The sequence below is a fragment of the Lutra lutra genome, chromosome 10, assembly GCF_902655055.1.
Source record: "Lutra lutra chromosome 10, mLutLut1.2, whole genome shotgun sequence".
Taxonomy (NCBI): domain Eukaryota; kingdom Metazoa; phylum Chordata; class Mammalia; order Carnivora; family Mustelidae; genus Lutra; species Lutra lutra.
Genome location: NC_062287.1, coordinates 5,276,079 through 5,299,221, shown reverse-complemented (window position 1 = coordinate 5,299,221; position 23,143 = coordinate 5,276,079).

Sequence of the window (23,143 nt, the reverse complement as noted above, 5' to 3'; positions counted from 1 at the left end):
CAGCGGACGGCGTCCTGCAGTGTAGCCTTGCTCAGCGCCGCCTCCGACGCGCTCAAGGTGAAGGAGCGAAGAACAGAATCGAAATGAATTTGCAGAGCAAGTTCTGGATGCTTCCGGCAAGCGCTTTGGCCATGGCTCCTGCCGCCCCCGGGTATCTGCCTCGCTGCTTTCAGAGCCACAGAAGAGCGAGAAGAATGCCGGGGATCACGCCATCCTCTGGGGGCCTTCCAGCCTGGAGGACAGGATGGGGGAGAGTTAAATGTTGAGATGCTCACGGAAGCTCCCATTCTTCTGGGTCTCTGTTCTGGAAATCGGAAGACCGCGAAGGGGTGTCTGCCTCGCAGACTCAGGTCCGGGAGCCAGATACGGAGCACACCTGAATTCCGATGCGATCTCACTGGTCCTTCGTGCGCTTCTTAGAACTGGGCAATAGTGCATTCAGGGTCTAGCGTGTAAAACTTAACAACAGTTTTAAAGTGTGTTCTTGCCAAAATAAGAGCTTTTGACAATTCCACTTTTTTCATGCCCACATCCAAACCTGCACTATTGTTATTCATCCTTAACTTCCTTTCTTGTTTTGGAGACAAAGAAGTCGCTTTCAATATCGCATTTAATCCCCTGTCACCCAGAGGACTTTGCACTTTTTTCCTATAGTTGATATTTTTGTCATGCTATTCATAGCTCTGATCTCCTCCAATCGCTTGGACTCCTCAGCCTGTAAACACTTAAAAAAAAAAAAAAAAAAGCCAATTGGGTGACCCATCATTCTATCCAGAGTTCTCTTCTAGTCTCCAGGTAAGGATGGCTAGGTGATAGAATTCTGACCAATGAGACTTAAGTAGGGCTTTTGGTAAAGTCTTACTTTTCTGATAAGGGTCCAGCACCCATACTGGCCTTCATTCTTTCTCTTTTGCTTTTCCTGCCTATCAAGAAGGTTTAACAATCATCTTGTAACTGTAGCGATGAAGGCTAAATGCTAATGATGGTGGTAGAAGAGAGAGGAAGAGCTTGAGTTCTTCATGGAATCGAGCATCTGTTGTACCATCTCTGAACATCTTGTTGTTTGACACAAATAAGTCAATCCCTTTATAAGCCCCTGATGGTTGGATTTTCTGTAAGGATAACCTGCAAACTATTATTTCTTGGCTTTTACAAAAGCGTTCTCTACTAGTCTCCTGTATTTTTAAACCTTATTTACTGACTCCTCTTTCTGTCATCTGTTGCTTAAATATTAACGTTCCTAAGATACCCATTTTTCCTCTCTTTACCCTCTCCTCCTGTTTTCCATTACTTTGAGCTGCTTCTGATGACATCATCAACTCCAGTGACTCCAGTTCCTCCCGTACCCAAACCATGTGTCCTCCCCTCAACCTCTGCTCTGTCTTCCAATGACCTCACCCCTTAGGTCTATGTTGGTTAGGATTCTCTGAAGCAATCTCCAGTTAGGATGATACAAAAAGACAAATGTACTTATCATAAGGATACAGAGGTATTTTTACACAATCCACAGGCAGGAATGCAGATGGTGTCATAAAGGGATTGGAAGGAAAGGGAAAGTTGTAAGGAACACAGGCAGCGTGGGTCTCTGTCTCTCTCCTATTTACTTCCTTCTAACATCTGCTTACTTCTTACCTCTCTGCAAACCAGCTTTTTCTCCTGCTTAGTCCATATGGAAACCTATAGTTGCTGCAAGTTCTGTGTTAGATATCTAGACACATACAGAGATCGATTTACATTTTTCTCCAGAGACAATTTAATTGGCCCAGTTTGGAACAGGTGTTTATACCAAAGATATATGGCCAGTGAGATAGGAATATGTAGCAAGCCAGTCCCTTTGGATTCTGGAGAAAGGATTGTTCAGTGGCTTCCCTTTGTACCAAAAATATCTCTATAATGTCGAAAAGTGAAATCATCTATTTTTTAAAAGATTTTATTTATTTGACACAGAAAGAGACAAGCAAGGGGAGCTGCAGGCAGAGGGAGAGGGAGAAGCAGACTCGGCGCTGAGCAGGGAGCCCAAAGCCGGGCTTGATCCCAGGACCCTGAGATCATGACTTGAGCTGAAGGCAGATGCTTAACTGACTAAGCCACCCAGGCGTCCCTGAAATCATATTTCTTGCTACGTTTTTTCCCCCTATACTTTACAGATGGGTTGGTGTGTTCAGTGGCTATTCTAGCTGCCTAGACAAGTGAGAGCTTATGGTGCTGAATCTGGGGGCCAGGGGTCTGTGCCGTGGATAAGGAAGGGACGGAATTGGTCTAAAGACAGAAGAATGTAGAGCTAAGGATAATCTAATATGTAGCATCCTGGACAAAACTAAAATGGGGAGGAAAGTAGCAGGTCAAGTAAAGCCCCTTAAAGGGACTAGGTAGATAGAGCAGACCATAGCTACATGTCAACCAAATGGAAATTGGGGAAGCCAGTCCAAAGGACGGTCTAAGTGGGAGATCAGGAACATAGTTAGATACACCATTAGGCAGAGGAAGAGGCATGGGGCTTTCTGTAAGGTCCCTGGCCTCAGGACGGATGTAACAAGGATCTAAGGTCTAAGGTAGTTTAGACACCACGTTCGGTTGATTATGAAGCAATAGCAGCTTCATCCCTCTTGGACTCTCTCTCCTTTGGCATTTTCAGCCAATCATCAAATCCGGGTACTTTTACCTCAGCAATATCTTTCAGATTTGTGACCTTTTCTGAACTTCCCACTGTCATTGTCTTTGTTCAATTTCTTATCACTTCAGGTCCTGTTCAGTAACCTCTGTAGTAGTTTCCTGGGAGTGTTGTAACAAAGCGCCACCAGCCAAATGGCTTCAAGGAACAGAAATTTATTGTGTCAGAGGCTAGAAGTCCAATGGGTTCCAGGCTTGATACCTTCTTCGGGCTGTGAGGGAGAATCTGTTCTAGGCCCCTTTCCTAGCTCCCAGTGACTTGCTGGGCAATCTTTGGCAATCCTTGGCATGTAGGAGGACCATTCCAGTCCTCCACTATGATGTGGCATTTTTCCTGTGTCTCTTCACAAAGCCTTCCTTCCGTGAGTGTCTGTGTCTGTGTCTAAATTTCCCCCTTTCTGTGAGGACACCAGTCCTATCAGATAATGACCTCATTTTAGCTTTGAGCATCTGTGAAGACTGTTTCCAAATAAGGCACATTCTGAAGTTCTGAAGGACTTCCTTGAATCACTTTTGAGTGATATAATTCAATCTGTGACAGCCTCCCATATCCTCACTCACCCTAGGATAAGGTCTAAATAATAATGTAATACACGTCCCAATCCTAATGTGGCCTCTGAGATCTAGTCAGTGACCCCTCTATTCATGCTAGACTTTTCCCCCCATACTATTGTGTCCTCTTCTGATATCCTTTTCAATTTGGTCAGCAAATTTCTCTTCATCTTTCAAGGCCTGGGACAAATATTATCTCCCCTTTGTAATCTTTCTCAACCACTTATATCCTCAAGGAGAATTGATTGTTCACTCATCTGTGTTCCTACAGCGGTTAAGCAAGGAGTACTCTGTACTTCTAGGATATCTCATATCTTCTATAATATATCTCATATTGAATTATGGCTCTTGGTTTGACTGTCTGGCTAGATGGCAAGTTCCTCAAGGCAATTACTAATTCATTGTTATTTCCCCAGCACACACAACAGCCCACACGATAGTGGTGCTCTGTAAATGCTCACTGAATGGAAATGAGCTGTTAACCATACTTCTCTATGACCTTGAACTTCTATATATGTGCGGTCTGCGCTTAACCCAACGAACTTCATGATGAGCTGAAATTGAATAATTTTATGATCCCTAAGATTTGCCTTTGAATAATCCAGGAACAATTTCAATTTTAAGTAGATTTGGATTATGCTGAGTACAAATAATATTTTAATGAGAAGTGTTTATAGAAGGTTTAGCTTAGAAAATAAGGCACATAGAGCATATTTAATTTAAGAGAGCTGCTTACACTGTTACTCAGGATATACTGCTTTGATATGTATATATTTTAACATCAAGTGAAAATATGGGAAGTGCCAAAAAGGAGGATCTAGCCTCTTTCTGTTGTTTATTGCCCAGGAGTCAGGAGACCTGGGTTCAGGTCCCTGTGTTGCTACAAATTTTGGGGCCTTTTTGCAATTACTCAATCTCTGTGTTTCTCTGCTTCCTCACCTGGCCACTAAAACAAGTTGATCTACGTCAGTGTTTTTCAAACTAAAGTTATAAAATCAATTTCGTGGGTAACTGCCAGAACTAAAAACAAAATAAAACACCAGAGTACATCACACATAACAAAGATGTTTGTTTTGGGGCTCCTGGGTGGCTCAGTCAGTTAGGTGTCTGCCTTTAGCTCAGGTCAAGATCTCAGGGTCCTGGGATCAAGCCCCATGTGGGACTCCCTGCTCAACGGGGAGTCTGCTTCTCCCTCTTCCTCTGCCCCCCCCCCACTCATGCTTGCTCACTCTCTCTCTCTCTCTCCCTCAGATGAATACAATCTTTAAAAAAATGTTTGTTTCATGAGACTTTTTAGTATTGTGTGTTGTATGTGAGCATGTGTGTGTGTGTGTGTGTGTTTGTGTACCTCATCTTCTTTATCCATTCATTAGTCAAGGAATGTTTGGGGTCTCTCCACAGTTTGGTTATTGTAGATAATGCTGCTATAAACATCAGGGCGTACCTGCCCCTTCAAATCAGTATTTTTGTATCCTTTGGTTAAATACACAGTAGGGCAATTGCTGGGTCATAGGGCAGCTCTATTTTCAACTTTTTGAGGAACCTCCATACTGCTTTCCAGAGTAGCTGTGCCAGCTGGCATTCCCACCAACAGTGTACAAGGGCTCCCCTTTCTCTGCATCCTCGCCAACACCTGTTGTTTCCTGTGTTGTTAATTTTAGCCATTCTGACAGGTCTGAGACCATATCTCATTGGGGTTTTGATTTGTATTTCACTAGTGAGTGACGTCAAGCACCTTTTAATATGTCTGTTGGCCATCTGGATGTCTTCTTTGGACAAACATCTCATTCTTAATTCCTCTCTTTGTCATTCCCCCATAAGTATTCTATCAGCAAATTCCATAGGCTGTATATTCAAAATACATTGATCTAACCATTTCTCCCCACTTTCCCCTCTGCCACCATGACCTGAGTTGTTGTCACCTCTGGTCTGGATTACGGTCACAGTCTCTAGGTAGGTCTTGCCCTGCTAGTACCATTGCCATTTTCCACCTAGCAGCTACAATGATCCTGCAAGATGTAAATCAGTTCCGGTCACTTCTATGCTCAGGAACTTCTAATGGTTTCTTATCTCACGGGGAAAGTCACAGTCCTTGGTCTCTTATTACCTCTTGGGCCTCATCTTCTACCTTCCCTTCAATACTTTCACAGCATGCTGGCTTCCTTGATGTTTCTCAAACATGAGAGGCAGGCTGCCACCTCAACGTCTTTGTACCTGCCGTCCCCTCTGGAAGGGCCCTTTTCTTTTGTCTTTGCAAGCCCTACCTCTCTCACCTCATTCAAGCTCCATTTGAATGTCTTCATGAAGATTTCCTTCCCTCTGTATGTAAAACTGTACCCCAACCCCTTCTCTGCCTTATTTTTCTCCATAGTGTGTATCATCACATAGGATGATATGCATTTTACTTACTTATTTTGTTTATCGTCTGCCTCCCCCAAGAGAATGTAAGCTCCATTAGGGTAGGGTTTTTTGTTTTGGACTGTTTTATTCATGGTTGTGGACCAATGCCCAGCACAGTACTTGGATTATAAAAGACCATTGATAAATATTTGTTGGATAAGTTCAAACTGCCCATAAGTTTCTCTCTAGAAGACAAAATCAAGGTAACTTAAATAGGATCTTTATTTTCTTTTCCAAGATAGTATTTTTAAGTAATCTCTACACCTAACATGGGGCTCGAACTTACAACCCTGAGATCAAGAGTTGCATGCTCTATGGACAGATCCAGCCAGGCACCCCTAATAAGTGATCTTTAAATTGAAAAGATAGTGACATTTGATTTCAAACTTGAGGACTGAAGACTTTGGATGGGAATTAAAGAAAAGTATTCTGGGTATGGAGAACAGACACCGGCTGTTATCAGTTACGATTCTGTGTTTATAAACTGAGTGTTGCACAATCTTTTCCTACCAAGGATTAATTTTGATAAGAAATCTGAGGTCAAAGCTGGCTATTTTCCTAATGGTTCTATGAGGGAGTCACGAGGCAGATGACTGAGGGCTTCCTGTGAAGTGACCAACATCCTCACTGCCCTCAATCCCAGCTCCTCAGACTTGGGCTGATGACGCTGGAACCACGGTTCTGACATGAACTGGAGAGCTAGTCTCATTGAACCATCTTATGAGGCTGTTGGGGACAAGTAGAGTCTTTCCAAGTTTATGAATATGTTGGGCTGGAATAATTGCTTAGAAGTCAGTTTGAAGTGTATGTTCATGCCATTCTCAATACTCTAAAAAGTTATGATCTTCACAGTTCTTTTCTGAATAGGGAAGTTCATCGAAAGTGAATCAGAAGTCAATTTACGCTTTAAAAATACAATAATAGGGCGCCTGGGTGGCTCAGTGGGTTAAGCCGCTGCCTTCGGCTCAGGTCATGATCTCAGGGTCCTGGGATCGAGTCCCGCATTGGGCTCTCTGCTCAGCAGGAAGCCTGCTTCCCTCTCTCTCTCTCTCTGCCTGCCTCTCCGTCTGCTTGTGATCTCTCTCTGTCAAATAAATTAAAAAAAAAATAAAAATACAGTAATAGTTTTCTACCACGTGTAGGCATTATTTTTGTTTTGGTATATTTGCCCTGCGAGGGACACGTGAACGGTAGAATTTCCTCTGTTTGCTCCTTTGTACTTAAACGATACGACTCTGCAGTCATTGCATCAAGGAATGCTTTTGCCATTTTTCAGTTGGACCAAAGTGCAAGTCCACTCTCAGTCTCACTCCACTCTCTCTCTAAATGACCTGAATAAACATGGACAGGGAGGGAAAAAAATCCTGAATGGACAGAGTTTAAACCTGCAATGGCTGGGGCGGGGTGCGTAGAGCCCAAGTAACTACATTAGGGTATTAAGTAGAATGGAGACTCTAAATAAAGACAAAGGTGAATTGTAGAGAGAGAAAGTTACAGTTCATATGGACCCCTGAATTCTTGCCTGCTAAAGAGGAGGGACTGATCCAAATGATAACTGATATGTAAGAGGTATTTATTTTTTTAAAGATTTTTATTTATTTGTCAGAGAGAGGGAGAGAGCACGAGCAGGGGGAGCGGCAGGCAGGGGGAGAAGCAGGCTCCCTGCTCCGAAGCGGGACTCGATCTGAGGACGCTGGGATCACGACTTGAGCCAAACGCAGTTGCTTAACTGACTGAGCCAGGCGCCCCTTATTTTTTTTTTAAGATTTTGCTTATTTATTTTTATGAGAGAGAGAGAGAGAAAGAACACTTGAGTGAGCACGAGCAGGGGTGGGGAGACAGAAGGAGAAGCAGACTCCCCACTGAGCAGGGAGTCCAGCTGGGGAGGGTTTCAATCCTAGGACCCTGGGTTCATAATCTGACCTGAAGACAGACATTTAACTGAGTGAGCCCCCCAGGAGCCCCTGTAAGAGTGATTTTAATATGCATGCACTCCAGTAAACCATGCACATTCGTTCAGACAGAGCACGCGTGTGACTCTCAGGACTTCTCTGAGAAATACACACCTGGGTGGTGAATGATACATCTGCTGGAATGGTTAGCTGCAGTGTTTCATGTCACCCCTCTGGAATGCCTGTTTTGGACTTCTATATCAGTTGGTTGTAGGTTTTTTGTTTTTTTTGTTTTTGTTTTTTTTTTTTTAAAGATTTATTTATTTATTTTAGAGAAAGAGCGCTCTAGTGAGCTGGAGGGAGGGGCGGAGGGAGAGAGAGAATGCTGGAGCAGACTCCACTTGGAGGCAGAGCGGGATGTGGGGCTCGATCCCTGGACCCAGAGATCATGGCCTGAGCCAAAACCAAGAGTCTGCGGCTCGCCTGACTGTGCCACCCAGGCACCCCCATTGGCTGTAGTCTTGTAACAGTGTTTATTCATTTCTGCCGCTTCAGAAGTCGTTCGGGTGGACCAGATTCTGGTCAATCCTACCTTGTATATATCTTTCAAATCTGTTTATACTTTGCCTGCCCCAATACTGTTTCCCTGATTTCGACCCTTCTCATCTCTTACCAAAGTTGTTACAAGCTCAGCTTCTCAGGTTTTGTCTAACTCCAGAAGGTCTTCAAGACTCTGACACACAGAATAATCTCATCACTCTGTAGCTCAAACTATTTCAAATACCCCATGTATGTACATGTACACATTGCTTAAAGAACAACACTTAAACTCAGGAGGACAGCATTAAAGATATGCTTTGGTACCGTTGGATTTTCCTTCACCTTCTACCTTCGGTTTGCTTTTACATTATTATGCTTAGGGAGCTCCTGAAACGCCCCGGGCGGAGAGGGCAGCTTGACAAAGGTAAAGACCCAGGCGGTACTATGCTGTCGTTCTGCCATGCTCCCCGCGTGGCTCTCACCTCCAAAATGACCACAGAAGCACCTGTTTCGTGCTGACATTCTCCCGAGCAGGACGAAGGAGGTGTGAAGTGCTCCTCCTCTCCGTGATTCTCAGCGAATCTCAGAACTTTAGTGAAAGCTACTTAAAAAGAGAAACTCTCTTTCTGTTGGACTTGGAGCTTTGAGGCTAGTGCATACAGCCTGGACAGTGTCTGCCTGAGGGTGGAACTCACATAGAGGAAGCCCAGCTCTTAAACCCAGGAAGAAACAGTTCTTTTCGCCTCGTCTGATCCCTAGCATCAAGCCAGAGCTAAAGCCAAGATATACCTTTGGGTTTTTATTTTTTTATGATTTACTTATTTGAGAGAGAGAGAGAGAACATGGGCACATGAGTGGGGAAGGGGCAGAGCGTGCGAGAGAAATCCTCAAGCAGACTCCCCACTAACTGCAAAGCCGGATGGAGGGCTAGATTCTAGGACCCTGAGATCATGACCTGAGCTGAAATCAAGAGTCAGACGCTTAACTGACTGAGCCACCCAGGTGCCCTTACCCTTATATTTTAAATGACATGTGTGATCAAAAATTGAGGCCATGTTTCCTAAGGTGGATAAGGAAGAAAGTGGAGACAATAAAACTTGGAATGATAGATTGACGTGGTGGTGGTGGGGGAGACAGTGGGTCTTAATGAGATGAAGGATGTGGCACGCACTCCTTGGGTGAGAAAGCTGGGTGTGCAGCAAAGAGGTTCAGATGTTAGATCTGCGGGTTTGGAAGTAAGTGGTACCATTTCTGGTGATGATATTCAGGACGTGACTTGAGAGAGTAGATATCTCAGGGGGTGTAGATGAAGAATGTCCACAGAGAAGGAGGTCAAGAAAGTGAGAGGCCAGTGAGTTTGATTATTTCATACCAGTGGCCCCTTGGTGTAGGCCAATGACATGTCTGAGTTTAATGTAGCAAGAACAGAATCATCAGGGGCTGAGGTCCACTTCTCTTCTGGTTTGGTCTTTCCTAGGGATGGATCTTAGCATGAACTGGAGACTAGCCTATTCGGGCAATCCTCCAGAAATATTATGTCTTACTTTGGATAAGTACTGTGAGTTCAATGTCATTCTCAATGCCGGGCACCTGCAGTGCAGTTCAAGGTAGAGCCATAAATATTAATAGTGATCTGGGCTGGGGATAGGATTGACAGCCTCTTTTGATGGCAGAGAAGTCTTAGAAAGGTGTGGAAATAGGTCACAGGAATACCCTTGGGTAGAGCCTAGATTCTCCTCAGGCAGAAATTTCTAATTCATTCTAGCACAGAGATGCAAGGGTCTTCAAGTCCCCAAATTTCAATGTAGTGAAGTGTGACTTTAGGAGCTTAACCTGGAAGAATTTTACATCAGATGAAACTCCACGGCTATGTCAACCATCCAAAATGAAAATCCATGTTGGGGGGCGCCTGGGTGGCTCAGTGGGTTAAAGCCTCTGCCTTCGGCTCGGGTCGTGATCCCAGAATCCTGGGATCGAGCCCTGCATTGGGCTCTCTGCTCAGCAGGGAGCCTGCTTCCCTTCCTCTCTCTCTGCCTGCCTCTCTGCCTACCTGTGATCTCTGTCTGTCAGATAAATAAATAAAATCTTAAAAAAAAAAAGTTCTAAAAAAATAAAAGAAAATCCATGTTGGCAACTCAATGAGTTAACTTGTATAAGTTTATAATTTTAAGCAAGTTAAACATTGATATCTGTCTTTCAAGGGTAAGAATTTATTGTTAGAACAGTTGATTTTTTAGAGGCATTTCTTGTGTGAAAATAGAGAGCAGAACAGTTAGAGCAAAGATATTTAAAAGTGATTCACATTTAAGATGGTTAGTTTTTTAGTTTGTTTTGTATTGTTTTATGGCTAGGGGCCTATAATCTACTCAGCCAAGAGCGGTATCTTGAGGCACAAATTAAGAAAGAGAGGGGCTGGAGTATAGTTTGTCTTTATTCCACTGGAAATTACCATTTGATTTATCAAAAGACCATTTCTACCAGGGAGCAGGTTATTCAGAAAGGAAGAAATACAAATGGCATGTAAACACTGAAAAGAAATGCCCCACTTCACTGGTAATCAAAGAGATGCAAATTAAATCAATGATACCCAGTTTTTACCTATCAAATTGACACTTCTGCTGAGGGTGACTAACTCGGTGATCAATCACTTCGGTTTTTCCTTACCTCCCATTTCCCATCACTGGAAATTAAATGACGCAAAGGTCAAGGTATAAATCATCACAATGAATTTCAAGATCCTTAAAGAAAGCAATTTTGTTGGAATTTCTGAACTGTGAATGTCAAAGCAAAGTTTCCTCTAATCGCAGACCTAAGACATTTAGAAAATTTTTCTCTACACAAATGCTCAGAAACCAATATTATTGAGGGAGAGCAAAGACAAAGAATTGGCACTCTTCCAATTCTAAACCTTCTCCGATGCCAGTTATTTCTGAGTGGAAGTCCACCAAAGAGTGGTCAGGACCTCTTCACCTCATCAGACCTAAATGCCTGGGCTCCCATTATTCTTTAAGAAATGACTTTGCTTTTACTACGTTTTCTGTCAAGCAACATTTCCCTAGGAATAGGCAGCCTGAAACGTAGCCTGCATTTTTCGGTAATGGATTCACTGAGTTGCTGCAAAAGAGTGCCCATTTATTTTTATTAAAAACATAGAGCCTTTCTAAAGATTCTGTTTCTGAGTGATCTCTGTGCCCAACGTGGTGCTTGAACTCACAACCCTGAGATCAAGAGTTGCGTGCTCCCCCACTGAGCCAGCCAGGCCGCTGGAGACCGCGTGTGTTGTAAGAGTCGATGTTACATTCCTCCCCTACTTAAATATATTGAATAGTATTTCCCCAACATCCTAAAGATCTCAAAAAGAAGAAGAAAAAACCTTTTTCTTCTCCTAAACCACCATCTTCAAGTCTCTTCACATGATGGTGTCTGGACAGTAGTTCTTTGAAGTCTTGGGTAGTCACCCTTTCCAACCGTCTTCCACAGCTCTCAGGGGGAATCAACAGGGAGTAACTATTGTGTGGCCAGCTGCTACCTGCACCCCAACCCCATCCTGCCACACACACATGCACACCTTTCCTCCTCTTCTCACTGCTATTACCACCAACATTTTGCTCTTCTCTTCAAATATACCTCCCACCACCTCCACAATACGCTTTTTAGAGCTGGGAGAGACCTTAAAAATTATTCAGTCTTGGAGCACCTGGGTGGCTCAGTCGGTTAAGCGTCTGCCTTCGGCTCAGGTCATGATCTCAGGGTTCTAGGATCGAGCCTCAGGTCTGGCTCTCTGCTCAGCAGGGAGTCTTGCTCCTCCCTCTCCTTCTCCCCCTCCCCCTACTTGCACCCCCCCCCCCAATAAATAAGTAACATCTTTTAAAACAAAACAAAAACAATATATCGTGGCAGTTTCACCTTCATCCCCTGTGCAACAGAGAACATATCCCAAAACGTCTTCAGACCAAGATACAAAAATTTCATGAGACACCCCAAAACTGGTTATTCAACTCACATCCCCCTGTCTGTGTAGAGAGTATTAAGTCAGGGACTGCTGGCGAGGAGAGATGAGTTTTGGAGAGAGCTGGTAGGGTTCTGTGAGTTCCTCCTCCCTTCCCCAAGAATGCCTGCTCCTCCTCTCAAGTCCAGGGGAAGTCCCTCAACAGGACGACTCACAGAGCTCAACACGTGCCCCCAGCGGGTTGGGAACGTGTTTTGAGGACACCTGATTAATCTGAAGAGGGAGGCCCTTGCTGGCTCTCTTCTCGCGGAGGAGAGAAGGAGAGGTTGCCGGTGTGATGGGACTAACCTCCATTCTCCTTCATTGGGGCAAAGGACAAGTGGGTGTTTTCTATGGCCCAGAAGCAGAGCATGCATGTGGAAGAGCCAGCATGGGAAGGTCTCAGAGTCCATCCATCGGGACTCCCCGGGAGGGGTCTGGCTACACCCAAGCGGTGCCAACAAAAGGCACATTTCAGTTCACGCAGGTGCTAATTTAGGTCACAGGCCGCAGGGACGTGTGGTCTATCAGAACCCCGTCTTCTCACTGTAACAGCTCCCCACTCCTTCCAAAAAAAAACCCAGGTCGCACAACCCCAGATCTCGATCCTTGAATATCTGTTGCCTGCAATCCTTCCGGGGCCAGAGAGACAACAGAAATCAACCTAGCTGTTTCTAAGTAGAAAAGTATTTAATGCAGGAAAGAATTCAGGGGTGAAAATAATTGCTGTGAGGGTCCGGAGCGGGGCAGGCTCTGGATGGGGCCCCCAGGGATGACTCCGAGGACAAGACTGGCTCCTGGACTGCTGCTGTAGGTGTCTGAGCATGATGCTGGGGGGTTGGGGGGGGGAGGGTGGGGTCAGGAAGCACGCTACAGCTGTGTCTCCAGGAACAGGAGTCAGCGGGCTCCCAGGCCATTTGCACCGCCTATGGTCCCAGCAGAAAAAAAGATGCCATGTACGGTGTACCCTTGTTCTCCACTCCACTCAGTCCTGAATTCAAGTCCAGATGCATGCATGTGATTCATAAAACAGAGGTCCTTAAGAGAATTGGATGAAAGTGGTTTTAAGCTTTCCAGCCTCTAAAATACAAAAAACAGAAAACAAGCCAACAAAGAAAAAACCCTAGAGAAGCCAGGCAGTTTAGGATAGTACGTGAGCCAATCCACTGCAACCACCACACTTTATCTCCGTCTCCATAGACTTTTTGGATTTGGTGGGTCCCATTCTCCAGCAGCTTCCCAAAAAATGATGCAGAGCAAGGAATTTTTTTTTTGAGAAATTTCGTGCCTATGTGGGAGGCCACGATAAGGCTTGAGACGAGGACCAAACCAGGCCCTGACTTGTGCCTCCTTTTTTAAAGGCTGAATAGCCAAACAAAAGGCTTAGGTCGATAAAGTCAAGTAGCACTGAGAAAGGGTCTGTGCTGTGTGTTGTGCGCTCGCCTATGTGACTTCCCATACGTTTGCTAGTCAGATAGAAATGATTTGGTCGGGGTCATGAATTCTTGGCTGGTCCTTGCTGTCCTTGCACGGGCTATAGACTACACCATTGCAAGACTGTGCTGTGCTTCCATAAACTATGTCTTGAGTGGCCTTGAAGTCAGTACATCTGGCGCTAGAGGGTCTGCTATTGGTGCTTGGAAAATAGATAATGGGAAAGCTTGAAGGATTTTCTGTGCATGTTACAAACTCTTCAGTAATCAGCTAAAAATAGATACTTTCTTATGATTGTTTCTGTTAGCTATATAATGCTTTGCTGCCTTGAATAAAATTGGCACTATTGGACATCCTCCTTGGTGCTCCTCCTGCCCCCATCTCTTTGTCTCTTAATTTCTTTCCACCATCCTCTTACCCTCTCGACCCTGGTTGATTTGTCGCGCCAGCCGCGACATGTCTAAAATGTTTTTATTTTACCCTCATATTTAATTAATAGCTTGCCTTAAAGTTTTATGGTCAGAAATAATTTTCCATCAGAATTCTGAAGACACTTTGGCTCTGTCGCCCAGATTCCAGTGTTGTGCTTGAGAAGTCCTAAACATTTTCATTCTTAACCATTTGTGTGGAAACAACTGGTTTTTTCCTCTCTGCAAGCTTTTCTTTCCTTATGTCTGGTTTTATAACATGTTGCAATGATGCAACTTTCTCTTTTGCTGTGGGTTCTTTCGTTATGGATTCTCTTGTTTTTCAATATGAGGATTTTTTTTGTATCTGTTTTTGATTTGAGAATTTCCTTTATCTTCACTTCTTCACTCTCTTCCTGAAATGTCTGAAACTTGGATGTAAGATCTTTTGGATCTTTCTCCTGATTTTCTTATTATTATCTCCCACTTTCACTCTCTTTGTGTCTTGGTTTTCCCTTCTTACTAGATTTCCTGAACTTTATCTTTCACTATTAACAGTGAATTTATTTTTCACTGGGCTTGAACTCACAACTCTGAGATCAAGACCTCAGCTGATATCAAAAGTCGGCTGTTTAACTGACTGAGCCACCCAGGAGCTCCTTTCCTGTTGAATTTAAAATTTTTGCTATTGTCCTTTAATTTCCAAGAAGTTTTTGTTGTTGTTGATAACTTCTGGTTATTCTCTCTTTACACCATACTGTTTTTGTTTCATGGATACATTCTTGTATTTTCTCTCTGGTAATATTATTATTTTCAATTTTTTTTTTTTCTTTTTTAGACGTGGCTTAATCAGACACACCCAAAGTTTTATTTTGGTCCTGGCATTGTCTGCTTCTTCTGACCTCATTTTATTTTATCTAGTAGTTTGTTTTGGCCTCTGACTTTCCACACTAGGCTTCAGCTTCCTTACTTCTTCTAAGTGAATTACCAAGGGTTCAACTACTTTTATCTTCTAAAACGTGGTTGACACCCTTGTCTTGTCTTCTCTTCTTTTTGTCCTGGTGGGTTTAAGTCTTCCTTTTTATGTTAATCCTTTTTTTTTTCTTTTAAATATTTTATTTATTTATTTGAGAGACAGCGAAAATGAGAGAGATCACAGAGGGAGAGGGAGAGGGAGAGGAAGAGGCAGTCTCCACACTGAGCAGAGAGCCGGATGTGGGGCTCGATCCCAGGACCCAGGGATGGTGACCTGAGCTGAAGGCAGATGCCTAATGACTGAGCCACCCAGAAGCCCTCTTTTTTGGTTAGTCTATTACTCCCCCGAGGTTTTGGAAATGAACAAGGATAAACATATGTTCAACATGCTATATTTTATTTATTTATTTTTCAATACTCTGTATTTTTAAAAATGACTTTGATGTGTGAGGAACAAAGATCCGAAGAGTGAAGAGCTCTGCCCGAGGTCCAAACACTGGCTTGTGGGAAAGACAAGCTAGTCCTTAGTTTCTCTGACTTCAAGGTTAAGCTTATCATCAATTTCTGCTTTACCATTCCTTCCCTCCTACCACCAGCACTTATAACCACCAGCTATTTTTCCTGTATCATTTGTTCACTCATTCATTCATTTTCCAAACCCATCTTCCATGTTGTATATATGCCATAGCTAGAACATGCCTGGCATGGAGTAAGGAGTCAATATTTAATTATTGAATAAATTAATGAAAAGGTAGGTGACCTAGACCTTAGATTTCCCCTCACTTAGGATTGTGCTTTGAAGGAAGACAAAGTCTTCCCCAGGTGATGGTTGATGACAGGATTTCAGACATTTTGACTTGAGGTTTGGGAAGATAACATCTAACCTTCTCTGTTAAAAGGCAGAAAACAAGGTGACTGGAAGCATAAAATTTGAAGACAGAGATAGGTTTCAAATCTTGGGTTCAAATCCCAGCTACCTCATAATTTGCATAGTCTCTTCCCCCTTTCCAAAAAGTACGCAAATTTGAGTTTTAAAGCCCCAGATCACTGTATTTTTTCAATTTCTTCTCCCTCCTGCCTCATAATTGTTCTCCCCTTTCAGAGTTGCATGGTGTCTGCTTTTGAAGAAAGGAGGCATTTCTTTCTCTGTCTGCATGGCTAAGTGCTAACTATATTGTAGAACTTGTGTGAGTCCTCTCCCCCACAGGCTAGAAAAGTCATTCTTTATTGTCTTGGTATTTTCCCCTAAATCTTCAGAGTATGCTCACTGTAGTGCTTAACAATGCTTTGGCTTTTTATTAACCCTGGGCATAAATTCTGACCTTTAGTGCTTTTGGCTGAAGACCACAGGAAGATAGTATTGCAAGTAATTAGATTTTACTTCTAGCCCTTATTTCTAATTGGTCCATTACTTCTTGGTAACTTAATACAGCTAAGGATAAAATCCTTTCAGATTACTGAATAACCCCCTTTTTTAGGTCCTATAGAAATTATTATTGAGTTAAGGTTTTATTCTGGGAACTATCAGACTATGGCAGAACTCCTAAAACGTTTCCTAAAAGGTTACATAGACTAAAAATCTGTCCTGTTTGATCACTTTTGGCCTCCAAGTATTTGAGAATGTTTCCTAAAACAGTGAGGTAGGTGAGGCACTTTCCGTCTGCTGTTGCTTCTAGGATACACACAGAGGCAGTGCAGTCTAATGGATAGATCCCAGGTTGCAGCTTGGCTTTCCCTGCAGAGATCTGGGCGTTGACCAATAGTACGGTTATGCTCACTGGCGTACGTTATTACATCTATACATTTATATGTCCATACGTAAAAGCATGTTTCTCTAATTAACAGAAGGATATTGTGCATTTGGAAGGGCTATATCCGTTTGATAGTAATGGATATTAAGAGATCACTTCTGAGTGGCAGGCATATTTTTTACCACCTCACTATTCCTCTCCATCTGGATGTCTTAAGAATTCCAAACACAAGGGGCGCCTGGGTGGCTCAGTGGGTTAAAGCCTCTGTCTTTGGCTCAGGTCAAGATCCCAGAGTCCTGGGATCGAGCCCCACATCAGGTTCTCTGCTCACTGGGGAGCCTGCTTTCCTCTCTCTCTCTCTCTCTCTCTGCCTGCCTCTCTGCCTACTTGTGATCTCTGTCTGTCAAATAAATAACTAAATAAAAAATCTTAAAAAAAAAAAGAATTCCAAACACAAGAGATCCAATGTAAAATTCATTCTTTTCCACTTCAGACTTGTTCCTATCTCAAGAGTCTTCAAGAGGAAAAAGCCATCTTTTGTGCAGTGGCCTTAGTCAGAAGCCAGGAGTTAGCCTAGGGTCCCCCCTGGCCCCTTCACCCATGATGTCCTATCGGGTCTATTCGTAGACCTTGTAGTATTTCCTCACTCTGTTCCTGCCGTCCTGCCCTTAGTGTAGGCTCCTGTCACTTTTGCCCAGGCTATTACAATTTTTGCCCCCTCCTGTCCGTCACACCCATTAATGTCCCCATGAGCATGACATTCCCATGGTTCCTGGTGTCACAACTCTTCAGGAGGCATCAGGCTCTTGAAGGCATGTTCCTGCTGACCTTTCTGACCTTGTCTTTGACCACATCTCCCCGAGCCAGCCACACGTTATCTGTCCGTAATTCTCCTTTTTGCCTGCAACATTCTATTTGTCTGCCAAACCCCTACTGTTTAAGAAGCTGCCTTTTTCATCTCAGTAAAATCATTCCTGAGTACCTGTTACCCTCTCCGTGCTGTGTCTTGCCTCTTGTACCAAGAACCTCCTCCTTTCTACTTCCATGGAAACTCCTTTTCAACTGTCTGGAGACTTGATCCATGTCTGTTGAAAAGCCCACACTGTGAAGTCAGCAAATCTGGTTTAAATGTATTATTTATTAACTGTGTGACATTGAGCAATTTATATGACCTCTCTAGGTCTCAGTTTCTCATTCTCTAAGATGGGGGCAACAATAATATGGTAAGTCCATAATAACAAAAAATAATAATAAGCATTATTGTTATTGCATCATTTTACTTTATTTTAATGGTGATTAATATGTCTGGTTTCCTGCATTGCCCATGAGCACGTGAAATCAGAATGTCAGTAACTAATTATTAAGCAATATTAACTAAGCACTTATCACTTCCTATGTGTATACATTCACTCATCCACTCATGTAATCCTCTTAATGTTCTGTCTGGATCTAAGTTTGCCTGACTCCCAAATCCATATTATGTTACCAAACACTTTCCTGGCTTTAATATCAACCTCTTTAAGTTCTTCCAATAATTCCGCAGTTCTATAAAAATTCATCAACAGTATTCTCATGCTTGTATACAAGGTAATTATTTCTAAATGTTACTTTGTTGCTTGACATAATGTAAAAATGGAATCAACCCAGTTAGAATTCAAGGATTCATCGGTGAGGAGGTTTGAGAAATATCTATAATGTGTTAGTGAATAATTAGGATTTAAGCATATATTTGAATATATTTGCCTTTGTCCATGTGATCACATGATTCTAAAACAATCAATCAAATACATTAATCCTATTAACTCCATCAACTTATTTAAAAAATCTAATTAGTTAATTGATTCAGGTAGCTAGCATAGATGATTTATTTCCCCATAGATAAATATGTAATTATTATGGATAATTTCATCATATCCTTCTAGAAATTTTGTATTCATTAGTAGCTCAAATATTTGTATACAAATACTTTATTAGCCTTCATCTCACGTAAATGAGCAATACACACTTAGCCTGAAAACACCCCAGTCTTTATCTCTCTTGATACGTTATAACTTCCATTGGCAGAATTCGTGAAATAGAGTTTGGGTTGGTATCATTCTTGCTTTTTCATTATTCTTTAGTAAATTTTCAATATCTTATATCTGTCTGAATAATATTGAGAGATAAACTTCTAAAATAATAATCATAATCATCACTCATATTACATATTTCCATTCCTGCACAGACACCTGTGGTGTCTCTCAGTCAGATGGAGGCCCCAAAGGTGGGGTGATGAGAGGGGGGCAGCAGGTGGGGTTGGCGGTAAAAGGACTCATGGGAGGCCAAACAAGGAGAGAGAATTTTGTTGAATACAGCGCAGAGGAGTGGCAGGCAGGGCAGCAGAGGTGAGGCTGTCTGCCAGGAGGCAGTGGGTGGGGGGTGCTTTCAAAGAGGGAAGGTAAGGGCGCCTGGGTGGCTCAGTGGGTTGAGCCGCTGCCTTTGGCTCAGGTCATGATCTCAGGGTCCTGGGATCGAGGCCCGCATCGGGCTCTCTGCTCAGCAGGGAGCCTGCTTCCCTCTCTCTCTCTCTGCCTGCCTTTCTGTCTACTTGTGATCTCTCTCTGTCAAATAAATAAATAAAATCTTAAAAAAAAAAAAAAAAAAAAAAGAGGGAAGGTAAGCAGGTAAGGCCGCATAGGGAATTCTCCCTTTTTTGGTCACTGTGCCTAGTTGGAAGTAGCCCGTGTTCTCAGGTGGGTCCGCTGATGGGCCTGTCCGTAGTCAGCCAGGGTGTGGCTGTGGCCCTTTCTATATGCCATTGCTCAGGCCTGTTTGCCTAAAAGTGGCTTCTGCTACATCCATCAAATGTTCTGGCTTCCACCAAAGGCCGCCCTTCCTCTCTCCCCCTAAGCGAGGGCATTTGCTAGGTTCATTCTGTCTTTCTCTATCCACATCTTCCTCAGGGAATTTCATTCCATTTCATCGTTCAGCTGCCGTGGCTCGACCAGAGTTCCAGATCTCTTTCTCTAGCATCTTCTTTCCCATGTATCTCAAACAGGTCCAGACATGACCCCCAGCAAACAGAGCTGCCCCGGAAGCTTGAAAATCAAACCCATTCTCTTCGTCACGAACTGTTGATTTCTCTTCCTCTGTCAACGTGAGTCCTTTCTTGGGCTTTCTCTCATCTCTTCTTCCTTGCCAATCGCCAACTTCTGTCGGCTCTGCAGATGCCTCCTTTGAAGGTTCCTTCCTTCTTTTGTATTTCTGGCACCCTGCTACCATCCGGGTGGCAATAATTACCTTGCAATGGGTCTTCTCTGCGTTCAATCCCGTCTTTCTAATGTGTTCCACGGGAGCAAGCTCTTAATACTCAGACTGCTCAAAGGGTCTCTTACTGTCTATCCAATGAAACTGAAACCACTTGACCTCAATCCAAGGCCCTTCCTGGTGTGGTTCCAACCTGTGCTTCTTTCCTCCTCTTCGTGTTTTGGACCCGGAAGACCCCTCTTTTGGCAGGCTCTTTGTTTATTCTTTCATGTTTATACATAATACTCTGCTTTGTACTTTGATTCCAAATGCTGTCTTACTCACCACCTTATCCAAGGTCCTAACTATAACAGAAAGCTCAGAGAAAGAGCCTTCCTTCCTTCCTTCCTTCCTTTCTTCTTTCTTCTTTTTTTTTTTTTGGAAGTTTTTTCTGATTGAGCCTGGTGCTATCTCACCTGATTTTGAATCCCATTAGAATTTATGACACTTGACATTTAGTGCCTCACTTTGTCCATTAACTTTTATTTTATACCCTTTATTTCCTTCATATATTGCCAATTTCTTGATGCCATGGACATATATACACAATAATACATATATTAATGTCTTGAGCCCAAGGACCATATATACATGAAACCAAAACCTGGGACATATAGTCTGTGAAAACAAGACAGTACTTATTTGGAGACAGTACTGTGATTTGAATTTAGAGTGCATGGGATTTGTGGAAAATCCACCCAAATTCCAAATTTTATAAGTCCCTTTTGTTGACACATTGAAGTTTGTTTTCCAACCGACAGATTTTGCAGGATGGCCAAGGCAATGTTGTTTGGCATATAGGAATTGGAAGTTGAACAGCTTTTTCATTTTATTTTATCTGATTTAATGAGAAAACAAGTAAATCAAAGCATGGAAATCAAATATGTTAAACCTCAGAATATTCAGCTGATTCATTTTGACAAGTGTTTAAATTATTCAGCTATTCTGAATTTATTCGATTTTAATTATTTATAACAACACTGTAGTGCATTAGTAAATGTCCTGAAGAGTGTTTTGTAAAAGTAGGTAGCATCTCAGAAATAATTTCACAATAACTCTGCCATTTAATTTTTGCTGACAAGTGGGTCGAGCCTGCGGGGATAATTGGAACGACCATTAGGGCACAGTGTTTATGTAATTGATACAGATGGCACTACAGTTATCCTTTCGATTCTTTGTGCTACTATAGTTTTTCGATACTTTTCAAAACTGTCAGCTGTTCAATAGGACTTTTAGTTCATTCTCAGGCTTAAAATATCATCTTTTTATGTACTCAATACTATATGCCCAAATTTCCCAAGTGCTTACCTACTTACTTTTTAACAGCAGCACTTCTAAATGATGTTCCATTACAACCTAAATGTCCTAACCTCTTCTGTTTCTGCTGCTGCTTGGAAATTTTTCAAAAGTGCATCAGTATCTGGACAATAATGCAATAACCTCCCACGGCGATGTTACATGGAACAGCTCTAGGTAAGGAACCCAGCTTCCTCGTGCATCATTCCCCGTCATTATCTTCCCTTGACATTTTCCATAAAGCCTCCTTATTTATTTCTCAGCGAGAATGTGATTAGCATAAACAGGGCTAGAGGAAGGTGTTCCCCAGGGTTTGTTGCCTTTGAAAGCAAAACCAGAAAGAATGAGTGTATTAATTACCTAACTCCTGCCATGTAATGCCACCCACAGGACCCTCCACTTTAAGACATGTATTTCTTTCTTTTTTTTTTTTTTAAGATTTTATTTATTTATTTGACAGGGATCACAAGTAGGCAGAGAGGCAGGCAGAGAGAGAGGAGGAAGCAGATTCCCTGCTGAGCAGAGAGCCCGATGCAGGGCTCGATCCCAGGACCCTGAGATCATGACCTGAGCCGAAGGCAGAGGCTTTAACCCACTGAGCCACCCAGGTGCCCCTAAGACATGCATTTCTAATAAACAGTGCACTTAGGTTAGAATCCTGGTCCTGGTAAATAGCCCAGAAAATTAAAACCTTCAGCTCTATCCAAGACAGAGAGACATTACATCTCAGAGATAGAAATATTCCAGTTATTAGAGAGATGAAATCATATCTTGTAAGTACTTCAGGAAGCATCTCTAACTATTAAGTGTATTTTTTTTTTAAATTGACAATAGCTCGGTTGTTACAAGATGTGTGTGGTCAAGATTTGAAAGGTAGAGATGAGGGAGAGGCTATCTGTGTTACTTCCGCTGTTGGGTACAGCTGGTAAAGACCTTGGGGTTTTTCTGCAACAGCGACCCAGCGTCCAGTTGCTATCTCTTGGCAGATAGAGGGTCACTATCCTTACTGGGATGAATGATCTTGATCATCAAGGAGGAATAGGGTTCCTGCTATACAAGCGGACAAAGACAGGGTATTTTTGGAATCGAGGGAACCTGTTGGTTTGCCTCTCCTGTGCCAAGCCAGTGATAAAAGTGGAAAACTACCTTCCTAATGCAGGCAGGGACTTCTTGGGAAATAAATGAGAACAAATTGGTTCTCAAGTGGCCTTGACTGCGCCTCAGGTACTGTCCTCCCTTTTACACGTGCCAGCTCCATTGGTTCTCCCGGCACCACTACGTGTAGATGCTTTCCCGACTGCTTGCAGATGACCACACCGAGGCACAGAGAAATGAAGTAACTGGACCAAGGTCACAGAGTGAATGAGTGGCAGCTCTGGGCTTCGACTCCAGAGGACAGTTCCCGACCCACGCTCTCAGCGACCGCATTTTATTGCATTCTTTGCTGGGACCATCCTGCCGGGTCAGACCCAAATCAGCCGCGCCTGAGAGCAAAGGGAGCACTGAGTAAGGAGCAACGAAATTCTTGATATTGGCTGCAGTTCTGTGACCCGTAACAGAAATGAGACCTGTTGTCGCAACCCAGATTTGTTTCCTTTTTGGGTTCTATGTGGTAGCAGACCCCCCCTTTGCTGCTGCCGCCTCTGGTTTCAGGGGCCGTTAGGGGCAATAATCTCCCCGTGGACCACCCCTTGGCGTGCTGACAGCGTGTCGCTTCAGGTGTTTCTGTTTTCTCTGCCGTTGCGAGAGTGCCCCAGACAGGGAAGCGTTAGTGGCCTGGGCAACTCTCTGTCGTGGGGGTTTGGGGTGGGGTTGTTGGATACATTCTGACCTCTGACCTTGAGAGGTCACCTCTGAGTTGTGTTTAATCTGTCCCCCAGAGAAGTCCCAGGGGAGCTCAGCGGCACTTGTCAACAGCGGTGACCGGCTCATAACGATGCCTCGATGGCTTCC